The sequence below is a fragment of the Pseudorasbora parva genome, chromosome 2 (genome assembly GCF_024679245.1).
Source record: "Pseudorasbora parva isolate DD20220531a chromosome 2, ASM2467924v1, whole genome shotgun sequence".
NCBI classification, from domain to species: domain Eukaryota; kingdom Metazoa; phylum Chordata; class Actinopteri; order Cypriniformes; family Gobionidae; genus Pseudorasbora; species Pseudorasbora parva.
In genome coordinates, this window is record NC_090173.1 from 47,635,073 (window position 1) to 47,647,776 (window position 12,704).

Sequence of the window (12,704 nt, forward strand, 5' to 3'; positions counted from 1 at the left end):
ACTGAAAAATTTGACAAAAAAAATAGTTTTATATTCTTCAATTTCTCGCTCAAGCTTGGCTCTGATTAGCAGCAGTCAATTAGGGTTACGATGAAAATAAATGTGCATACAGTGCTAGCATCCTCATCACCATCTGCAAACGCACCACCCAAAGCAAACTTTTATGAGGAATTTTAGGATTTGAGTGCCAGGGAAAGGTAATATATTTCCCTTTATGGAGAAAGCTTGAGGTAAACAGGGGATTTTTTATTAAAAGCAAACGATTGCCAAATCTAATATGTGCCGTTTATCCTCCATCTACGTCACTGGAGTGAACATAATGAGGGTTGTTTGTTATTACACACATCCTTTAGAGTGACCACCCACCTGCTTTACAGGTACATTTGGACGGGGTTCGCAACAAATGCCCGCACGACTTCCAAAGTCTGCTTATCTACAACCATCCAGCTGCAGTCTGTTGTATATTAAGCCCGTTTAACAACACAAACACATAAAACAGCCCACCGCTGTCCAGCACAAATAGCATTTCCATTTGTAATGAGCACAATCATGTCAAACAATTAAAAACACAACACACACTCTCACGCAGCACTACCTATTAACAATAACCAAGATATCAGGTGGAGGCAGATTTGACCACGAAGCGTACGAGCACACGTCAGTCACAGGAGAAATAGGCGGGTCTGTGTGTCGACGGTGGTGGGTAGATGAACGTGTGTGCGTCTGCTTTCCAGCTTTTCAATAAAAGGCCTCCATTATTCTGTGATTTTAAGAGAGCCGGTCCTCTGGCTGCACTCCAAAGCCAGACTCAAACTGAGCTGCTCAAAGGGCCTATTGTAGACACCCGAGCTGACTTTTTCAAATTATCTTCCAAAAAATTCCACAGAAAATTACTGCTGAGTAAATATTGTTCTGCTCCTTGTTTTTTTTTTTCTTTCTTTTTTTTTTGGGTCTTGCCGTTTCCATACCCAGTTCTAGGGTGATGACGCCAGGGTTGTGTGCTTTAGGAAAATGTTTTTTTTTTGAATATAATGACAATATGTACTAGGTCGGTGAGTAATTTCACATAACAAAGGACATAAAATAGCTACATTACATACACTATTTGTGAAAAGTCACATTGATTGCTAATAGACTTGGCAATATCGGAATATTTGGTCCATTGCCGTCTGTGAGGTTGTTGGGTCCGTAGCAGGAAAACTGTTCATAGAACTGGTTATGCTGAAGGGAAGAGTTATTGGGGAGATTTATTAGGGAGATTGTCTTCGGTCTTATCAGATTTTATTTGCAGCAAAACCACACAGGCAAGTTCATCAACAGTTCAAGTTGTTTTGAAGAACAAAACTGAAATAACTTTCGAATAAAGACATATTCCCCCCAAATATTTAGGTTGCTACATAGATTATTGAGTATCTGAAAGGCACATGAGCTGTCTGGATCGGCCTCTCACAGGGTTTGAATCTGGCCCCAGGGCCACGGACCACAAGAATGCTGACACTAGCACTGGAGATAGAGAAGACGGGGACCGGGAAGACTGGAATGATGAAGAAAAATAAAGAAAATTAAAGAATAATGACAGAAGAATGTAGTGAACACAGAGCTCTGCATGAGGCATGTGGATGTTACAGACCGCAAATGTAAGTAGAGTGAAAGAGAAGGATGGAGGGGACTTAACTGAACAATGGAGAGGAATAAAGAAATGACAGAAAACAAGCTGGAATACTAATGCTCAAACCTCAGCATTCTGCAGAAACGAGGCGCTGAATGCTGGAGATTGGTGGGAACGGTGGGATGTCCACTTAGTAGACAAAGGGTTCCAGAATGAGCCTCGAAATTAAGAGCATCCAAACAGATCAGCCAGGATCATTCCCAAAAGTCCACATTTTCTCCACATTTGGAGAGAAGAAGAGTGTTAGGCGAGAACTGTGTGCGTCAAACATCTGTGTCTCTGCATGGGCGTCCATTGTGCAGACAATGTTCCATAATGTTCATACATAAAGGCTTTACAAACTGTCAGATTTAACAGTTTTATTTTAAAGCCATTTTGTTTTCATATTAAGTGATGTACGGCTTTATTCAATTGTATCACTTTAATTTATTGACATTTTACCATTTACATTACTTTAAATGAAATTCAATTCAATAGGCAACAGACCCATTGCAACGGACGGACGGACGGACGGACGGACGGACGGACGGACGGACAGACAGACAGACAGATAGATAGATAGATAGATAGATAGATAGATAGATAGATAGATAGATAGATAGATAGATAGATAGATAGACAGACAGACAGACAGAGAGACAGACAGATGGACAAAGGCAGACAGACAGATAGACTGGCTGATATATATATAATTGAAATCAATTGTTATTAATGGCTAAATAAAATATAATATTAAATATATAAAAGTTAAATAAACAAATACTTTAATATAAATGAACATTAATAAATGCTGTAAAATTGTTGGTTGTTAGTGATACCAAATGCATTAACTAATGTCAATAAATGAAACCTTATTCTAAAGTCATCCCAGTACAATATATACTGCAGTACTGCAGCTTTGATATAGTGTGTCTTATGGTTTTTATCAGTTGTTATGTCAGCAGGTGGTTCTTTGCTGCGGTACGGTGTGACCTTATGCATCTCTGACCACCTCAGGATAAGCCCATCTGTGAGAGCGGATCACCTGAGATGGGCGTTAAGTCCAGGGATAAATGGGGTCAAGATCTGCAAGAACAGATCTGCGAGCTACACAGCTGCTCTCAATCACTAATGCATGTCCAACATCTTCCACACGTTATAATAAAGGATGCTTTGAGAGTGATTTGCCGGTGTTTGTTGTCAGGACACAGAGAAGCACTGCTGGAAAAGGGCGGTATGACTCAAGGAATAAAACCATTAACGGCCCACACGTAATAAAGCTCGGCACTGCTGCCAACTCCAGGCGTAGCCCGTGTCTGAAATACAAAACATCAACTTTCCAACACAAAACCCGACTCATATGAGAGCTCACCTGGAGGACCGCAGCGTGTGTAAAAGTGTGTTAATGCTAGCGTGGGAATGCCAGATCATTCTACAAGCCTGGTTTTTATTATCAGACATTCGTTCTCAATTTGGTTACGTGTTTGGCCCAAAACGGAGATCCTTAGATGCATCGTCAACCAGCAGAACGTGCTCTAGAATAAAGACAAGCGAGGAAATACAAGAGTTTAATTTTTCACACATATGCATCAGCATTATCTCACCGGTTTTCAGAGGTTTAAACGCAAATCAGCACCAGGCCAGATGAAGCAAGCGTGAGCTCATGAAGTTAACCCGAAAACAAATGACACAAGCGCATTAGTCAGTGTTTATAACGTCTCGCAACCTAATGACCTGGACCTACATCAACAGACCCGGCTGTGCAGAGAACAGTTTCACATGGCACGTTCACGGACGTCTTCTGGCCTGCTTCGGTTTTGGGCGAGGAATGTGTTCTTGGCAGACGAGAAATTTCAACATAAGCTAATTATCACTACCTCTGCCTCAGGGCTGTTGAAGACCACCAGAACAACAAACCCACTGTGTTGTAGAGTCCAATGCAGGATATAATTAAAACAATAAAAAAGTTTGTTACTTTAAATAAAATAACCAATGACTGAGATAAAATATAAAAAGTCCCCCTGCAGTCAAACTCATATTTGATAATCAAAATGACATTTAAAGGTCTTTTTCCTGTTAAAATAATTTCTTCATACCTTGAAGGGGTGATGAATTGAGAAATCACCTCTCCCTTGAGATACCTTTGATATATAAAAGTTCATGGTAATATAAGAATAGTCTGTAAGTTTCAGAGTTGAAAACTTCCTTGTTAGTCAAAGAAAAGCTTTTGTTGACAGCTGGCTCATTAAACGAGAGATCTGCAAATGTGCTTCCATGAGACATCAGAGAGCAGTGAAATGGCATCTCAAACGGACATTTCAACCTCTCCGGTTTAAAAAAAAAAAAGCGGTTCAAAATTTTTTTGTGTCAGTTTTCAGAAACGTGTTCATTTACACATACCTGTGTATATATGTAAGCCAATCTGAATCCCAAAAATAGCGGCGACGCTGACGGTTACGCGGACTGGTTCTTCGTGTTGGAGGGAGAAATTGTTGCAAAATTGCTGATCTCCGAACACTCATGGTCTCTGCTCCTCGACATAATGGATCAGCTGTAGGCTATTTGCAAATGCAAATACACAAGAAGAGTTTGGGCCGACATAAATGCGACCGCTACTCTGAACGCCTCCATGATCACATGTAAACACTTTTGACGTAGTTGCGAGCTTTGGAGCATACTGTGACCATGGCTGCCTAAACACCCGTTTGTCTCAGTTTACATATAAACATGCAAACGAAGATTTTTTAAAATCTCCACTTCGGCCAGAGTTTTTAGAAAGACTCGTTTTCAGAGGCGAATTCTCCGTTTGCGTGTAAACGAACGGCGCAAACGAAGGGAAATGTCTCTGTTTTTCAAAATAACCACTTATGTGTAAATGGGGCCTTGAATAGTGAAATATCATTCCTTTCTTTATGTGTGTTCACTCTCTTGACTTGTTATCTGAAGGAAAAATACAATTGTGGAAGTTTTGAACATGCTGATATGACCACATTGAAGTTTTGCTGATGCACGTACTTGGCTTGTGTGTGTGTGTGTGTGTGTGTGTGTGTGTGTGTGTGTGTGTGTGTGTGTGTGTGTGTGTGTGTGTGTGTGTGTGTGTGTGTGTATGTGTGTGTGTGTGTGTGTGTGTGTTAGTGATGCCCGGTTCACGGTTATATCCACTTTTGTGGGATTGGTTTGGTGGGCCAAGTAATAAAAAATTACATTCCAATTAATTGCGGGTGCACGAGAGATAATTCATTGTGTTTGTTTTTTTAAGACATTATGCGAGCATTGTGACCAAATCAGTCCGGTTGCCATTTTGTAAAACAATTCCCCACGTATACTGCCAAAGCTCATTTTAATATGCAAAACTGTAATCCAATCATAGCAGTGGTCGTTTACTTCCAAATCTTCAGTGCGTGAATGTAACTCGACACCCATGCTTTATATAGTATACACTTATTAAATATGCAAATTAGTCTCCGCCTCCACTCAATCGTACCTGAGCCACTCAACTTTAGTAAATGCTGCACAATGGCAAGTGAAAGTATTGCTTTAATTCAGCCATATCGTTGAACTAGAAATTGATTCAGAAGGAGAGGTGAAGCAAATTATACCGGGGCACCCTCGGTTGACTCTGTAATAATATCATTTTGATCTTATCTGTGTTCTGGAGAACATCAAATATTTTTATTTACTACATTTTTTTGCAGCAATGAGCAATGTAGCCAATCACAGACATGTCTGTTGATCTCTTGAACACAATGGCCAATCGGAGATGTTTAATTTAGCCAGAATCCACTCACTGCGTCCACAACGCCGGAGTTACAAACAACATTTAAATTTACATGCAGCACATTATCTAATAAACATCCGAAACACTTTGTATGACAGTTACTTCCATTTTTGTCATTTGTAATGCGAACAGGCCGATTTTGCTAGTGTACAATGTGACCTTATGCATGGTTTTGCATGATTTTGCATGGCTAGTTCATGAACAAACATTCTCTTGTGGTAAAAAATTAATAGACAAAAGAAATGCTGTGAAGGGCAGGAGGATGTGAACTCAACAGCACTGCCTACCTTGAATTACAGCAAGAAGCCAGAGGACATACATTTTTGCACTGCGGGTGACTTGGAGAACACACACGCACACACTTTGTGGAAGTGCAAACACGGGCCTCATAAAGTGGTAAAGCTAGAGGGGCTCAGAGCGTGACAGCAGGAACACAGCCCAAAAACACAGCCGTCGCTTCTGCTCATGAAAGAACAATATCTTTAGCACAGTGATGATGTGTGTGTTCATGCTTCACTATCCCTTACTGAAAAAGCTTGAGCAGGATTCAGAAGCAGCTGTCTTGGACCACACAAACACGTCTTTGGTCACCTCCGCCCAAGACTGGACTCACCCAACGGGGAATTACAATGGGTCTGTTCTTTAGGTCCCTACTGCCTTCTTTACTTTGTGTGTCCAACTTGGAAATACAAAAACGCCTGACAAAAAAGCAAAATCATTAGGGCTAAGAAACAAGAACAAGTTCTTATTCAATACTGGCTTCACACTTAAAAACAAAACTAGAACCGGACGACTTCTGAATCTACAATATGAAAAGAATGCACAAACAATTCCCAAATGAATGATTCTTATAGGCCAGTTCTTTTCAGTGAATCACAAATAGACCACACAATCAGTGTAGTCCGATTCCAGAATGACTCTTATGAACAAGTTCTTTTAAATAAATCAAAAACATGCACCGGTGCAGACAAATTCCTGAACAAATGATTCTTATGAAACACTTCTTTTATTGTGAATCAAAAATATAATGTACAATGAAAATCATTGAAGTTCAATTCCCAAACAAATAAATCATATGAGCTGATTCTTTTTAGAGAATCAAAAGCATGCAGTGCAACCAGCGTAGTCCGATTCTCGAATGAAAGACTTATGAAGCAGTTATTTTAAGTAAATCAAAAACATGCTGCAGCATGACCAGTGCATTCCAACTGCTGAACAAATGACTCTTATGAAACGGTTCTTTGTAAAAATATACAACACGATTATTGTAGTTCAATTCCTGAACTAATTGCTATTTTGAGATGATTCTTTTTAAAGAATCATAAACGTGCAAGTGCAAACAGTGCAAGTAGACTGACTCTACAACAAAATAATCTTCTGAAATGGTTCTTTTTAGTGAATCAAAAATATACTCTAGACTGCATCCAGTGAAGTTTAATTCCTGAACAAATGACTCTTAAATGTGCTGATTTTTTTTAGTGGAACAAAAGCATACAGTGTGACCAGTCTGATTCCCAAACTAATGACTCCTGTGAAATGGTTCTTTTTAGTAAAATAAAAAAACAAAGCGTGAATCTAATTTCCTGAAAAATGACTTTAATGAGCCACTTGTTTTAAGTGAAACAAAATCATACAGTGTAAATCTAATTCCTGAAGAAATGACTCTACTGAGCTGATTCTTTTGAGTGAATCAAAAGCATGGGGTGCGATCAGTGTAGTCTGATTCTCAAAAGGAATTACTTTTTTGAAACGGTTCTTCTTAGTAAGACAAAAACATATAGTGTGAATCTAATTCCTGAACAAATGACTCTAATGAGCTGATTATTTTTAGTGAATCAAAAAACATGCAGTTTTGAACAGTATAGTCAAATTCCCAAACTAATGATTCCTTTGAAACGGTTCTTTTAGTGAAACAAATAAATACAGTGTTAACTAATTCCTGAACAAATGACTCCAAATGAGCTGATTCTTTTTAGTGAATCAAAAGCATGCAATGGGACCAGTGTACTCTGAAAGCTGTTTCAAACTAATGACTCCAATGAAACGGGTAATTTTAGTGATTCAAAAACATACAGTTTGAATATACGAGTCGAGTAGTTGGGAGAAGTGATTTTGTTTAAAAAACAGACAAAACTGTATAGACTAATAATAATGTCCATCATATTACTTATTGTCACAATGTGAATTGTGGGTAATCCTAAGCACAAGTGTAAAGTTAGACATATATTTTAAATATATAAACAGTTAAAATAATATTCTAAGATTCAATCATTTTGAGCGAAATAAAGCAGAACAAACTCCACTAACACATCCTTGGGTGGGCCGTATCATCAAATCTAGTTAAATCCCAAACTCAACAAACGCATCGGGCCGCCCACGCTGCGCTCCTCATAAAGAGCGTCTTATACCGTGAGCCAGGAGGAGACGTGACCTCTGACCGACGCGACCTCAGGGAGCGCCATGCGACCGCTTCATAAACGGGACGTCAGCTCCATACAACAAACAGACTCACATCCAGTCACACAGAGCAGCCAGTAATTCAGAGAGGCGCATGTGCTTGACTTTAATTGCAGGAAGAGTCTGGACATTGACATGCTCTCTAAGTCTGATTCACACTGAGAGCTTGAATGGCAGCTCAGGAAGCACATGACCTTTATGAGATGTTGTCATGCCAATTAAGAAGCTGTTTAAACCAGCAGAGCAATCAGACCTGACCAAAAGGATGACATTGAGGGGGGAAAATTATGTAGAAATAGAGAAACCGTATGTTTTGAAACCTGTAAGTATAAACTAAAGCGAAAGTTCACTCAAAATGGACGTTTTAATACGTTTCCAGACCCTGTACATTGTCATTTTTTCCATGAAACACAAAAGGAACAATCTTTACTCCACGTATTCCCACACAACAATATATTTTTAGTCTTCTGAAGTCATAAGATAGCTTCATGTGAGGAACAGAATGAAATTCGGGTCCAGTGCACTTCTGAAATTGTAAAAATTTGAACTAACACATTGTTTTGCTTTCAACGCAAGGGAAAACCAATGCAGTTTAGGTGTCGATTGCATCAAATCTGGGCATTTTTAATCTGTATAGCACACAGTTGTGATTGATATTTGACAGTTTAGGAAGATTGTCAGTGAATGACATTCTTCTGAATCTAGTGTAAAACATATGGACGACTTATCTGATGTTTTTGGGAGATTGAAAGCAATAGTCATGGTTGAATGACTTGTTCCTGTATGGAAAAAGAGTAATTTGTTCAAACGGATTTTTGATGTGTATTTAACGTGTATTTCATGCGTATTTCACGTGTTAAATACATGTAACATATACACGTATTTAACACATACAATTTTGAATAAATGCAGTTCTTTTGAACCTTTTATTCATCAGATATATTAGGCAGCAGAACTGTTTCCAACACTCATAATAAATCTGAATGATTTCTGAAGGATCATCTGATAGTCTGGATGTTTTTTGTGCCATTGCCTGGAATAAATGAAAAATGAATGAATCTCTCCTTTCCGTGAGCTACTCTGCTCTGATTGGCCAGATGGCCCAGTCTGTTGTAAATGGTCTACTGTATTTCGGAAACAAAAAACTTCAGCTCTGTCCGAAATCTTCCTAATGCTCAGCAATAGTACACACCGTACAGACAGTAATGAAGATGCTAATTTTCATCAATCCCAGCGCGCGTCCAAATCAATGATGAAACAGTGGAAAAACTGTTAAATCAACCCGAACCTTGAGCAGGACGTTTCTCAGTGATGCTACTCTGTTTGACGTACATTATGAGATGTTTCAACTGTAATTCCTCACCATCATCATTAGCAAGTGTGCTCCCATTAAGAAACCCATGTGTGTGTGTGGGTGTGTGTTGTATTGTGGTGCACATGTGGGAACTGTTAGCCTGGATGCCAGCCGAACTCAGCCCCGCCCACAACATTTTTAGGTCTGGCGGTTCGGTCAGGCCTCGCTCCATAGAGGAGTAATTATCTTCGAACAGAAACTGTTCGGACCAATGAAATCATCAGGGCGGGCTTTAGACGATGACGGACAGATGATCAACAGTAACGTAATCATCACGTCATCAAAGGGGCTTGGGTTATATTTACTCGAATCCTGAACGGAGAGCTTGTTTGTATCTGCATTCACCTTCACTATTTCTCTCAAAAATGATGATCATGTTGGGTAAGTACTCTGTGTATCATAAAATTATTTTTATTATTTTACAAAACCAGCAAAGATCGTTTATTCCAGCGCGCGTGTAGACAGGGTTGCCAAGTTTTTACAACAAAACCCGCCAACTACTAGCCCTAAACAATAGCTTCTTGGAGGGGTTCCTCCAGAATATTCCTTCCTTTTGAGAAGGTTGCCTGCTTAAATTCACACTCATGGGTTTATATATCACATAATAGTCGCTACAACAAGCGGACATGGAAAACAACCTGCGGGAAAAAACACGGACTTGGCAACAGTGCAGTTGAACTCTGTTGACATTTGACAATGCGTCCCTTCGTTGCTCTGATTGGTTGTAGCTCTATCCAATTGAGGTCTTTCCTGGTTGGGTTGAAACACGCCTCATAATCACAGCCCAATGGAGCAGTTTCAGACTCATATTCTGACTAGAATTGAGTATGACCACGTCAGGCTTGGGAACTGTATCAATAATATAGTACTTGAAATAGCACTTTTATTATCTTCTTCATTCTGAAGATATTGAAGGCACTGAGGCCTGAATATGACGCTGACATCTTGCGCAGGTTTGGGTTCGAGTCTGCGAGATAGAGAGCAGGAAGTAGACGGTTGGTGTGAAAGTAGTATGTTGGTGTGAAAAAAAGTTATGTAAATGTAAATTAAAGCTAAAGCTCCAATCTGCTCCCAAATTTCCAGGAAAAAGTCATTTAGTGCCTCAGTGACAACTTTACTCAGAGAAGCCGTCAATCTCAGCTGTCAATCATGACGTCCCACCCCTGTTTTTATAGAATCAAACAAGTGGACGGGCGATATGCTGATGTTCCGTCGTGACGTCACAACGAATCGGCTTAGGACTCGTTTGAAAAATGATTCTTTATTGACTCTTACAATTTGCAGACTCAACAATTTGCAGAATGTTTTCATTCACTAAGAACAGTGGTCTTCACAATTTTTTTCCCCACAGAGATTTGTGTGAACAGTGTGTATCAATGTGATTTGTCCTATCACACTGATAGGACGAAATCAATAAGAGAGCCGCTTTTACCGCAAAGTATCAAAAGTAAATAGCATGGCCACGTATCTGTCAACCTTAAACATACAACACGCAATGCAAAAAATACAAAAGGTAGATAGATAGTGGGTATGCATAATATATTTTTAATGTAAACTTTGTTTGTGTTGTCAATCAATTATTAATTATATTATTATTAACATTAATATCATTAATACGTATAAATCTATATACGTTTTTAATATTTTTGACAATGCGTATCATATGCACGTAAAAACTTTAAAAGTCATTATGGCGTATAAATCGCATGATAAATACAATTAGTGTTATATTTCATGAGAATGTGTTGATCTATAAGAGCACAATTGGCGTTAAGAGCTGGAAAGACAGCCCAAACTGGCAACTCCGCAGTGAGTTCCACATGGATGTAAGTGCAGGGCAATTTTATATATCCTTTCTAGTCTATATTTCCATCTTGTAATGCTGCTGTTTTGGCTATTTTTTTTAAATATAAATTATTTGTAATAGAGCAGACACTTTGAGATTTTAATGTGTTATGTGTAGCCCTGCATGTTTTTATGAAATATCTCTATTGACCGCATGATCATTTCACCGTATTTACTTGCGAGTTGCAAATTAGGCTGGGCGAGCCGCGCAATAAGAGTAACACTGACTAAGAACTATGTTACACACTAATTTTCAAAAATCCATAATAGGGGCACTTTAATTCAAGTGTATTTTGTCTTTGTACACTGATATGGACAACAGGAAAACAATCTGCGAATGCAAGACAAGCTTCATAAAAAGTCTTGATATCTCTTGCGGTGTTACTTCTCAAGTAAATGTATCTTGTTTTAAGGAGGACTAATGGAAAACAGTGTGGCCTTGCTGCTAGCACACACTGAACCGTCCTCTCTTTGAATTCATCCATCTTGAAACATGTCAAAAAGGCCAAAAATGGCAAATACTATCCAGTTATAACAAGGGTTTTGTATGCAAACCCAAGGCCGCACTCCACTAGCCGCGGCACGGCCTGGCTCATGAGTGTGTGGTTCAGACGGTCTGCTCTGTAATAAGTCCGCCAAGCGGAGTGAGGCAAATTAGGCCCTGTCCGGCACCGCACTACACAAATACCAGCGTCCACCTCGTAGCCTGACGCCACGGGCCGAGAGGGAGACGCCGATTCACTCCCCGGTGGAAAATGCAGATCAGCCCTAATGCCCCTCGTCTGCTGCCCCCCGACCACAACAGCTTCTAAATCCATCTCCTGAGAGAGAAAGAAGCATGAGGGCTGGGGAAAGCCAGCTCCTCACCACAACATTTTTACCTCTGAAGAGATGTAATTTAAAATGAACCGCAGGAAGGTCAACACTGGAGCGGCTGCTGCCAACTCCTGCAGCCAGGTTTTTTCATTTCCCGTCCTCGCTCTCATGGATAGGTGTCTGTTTATTTGGGGCTGCTTCCAGAAAGGTGGTTTGTAAAGTATGGGCTGAGATACGTGTCATGTTTGCACATGCGTGCACGCTCGACGGCAGGGGTTTTTCTGCTTACAGAAGAAGCCTTTCTTTTTAAAATCTCTTATATTTTTCCATTTTGCTCAAATTGAGGAGCAGTTTTGCTCCGGTGGGCTTCAGGACAGTGTGGTCGCCCTGCCTGCTGCTAGCACACAAGAAGTTAGTTCTATACAGGGAAAAGTACAAAAAGACGTAGCAAGACAAGTAAGACATTCATAACCGAGGTAAAGGAGCGTCAGAGTGAAACACAAAAAATAATGGACAGGTCAAGCTGTTCAGATCAAACCCTATTGTCAAAAAACCTTTTTTGGTTTTTCGGAAGGTCCAGCAAGACAAATGTTGTCATCCTTAACAAAAACTAAATGAAACTAGAATAAAAATAAAAGCTAAACTTACTGGTACAAGCTGAAGCCAGAATAAAGTACATTTTCATGATATTAATAAAACAAAGTGTTTTTGTTTATTAAATTTTAACTGAAGTTTATATTCACAATACTGCTGATACTATAAATATCTATTTTTTATTTATCGTCACACACACACACACACACACA

The 12,704-nt window shown here is 39.5% G+C and overlaps 1 protein-coding gene across 2 annotated transcripts in view; it reads right to left on the minus strand.

The window, feature by feature from the left end:
- Positions 1–12,704, minus strand: part of coro7 (coronin 7) — a 173,048-nt gene that overhangs the window by 74,683 nt on the left and 85,661 nt on the right. The gene's annotated exons all lie outside the window — the stretch shown is intronic.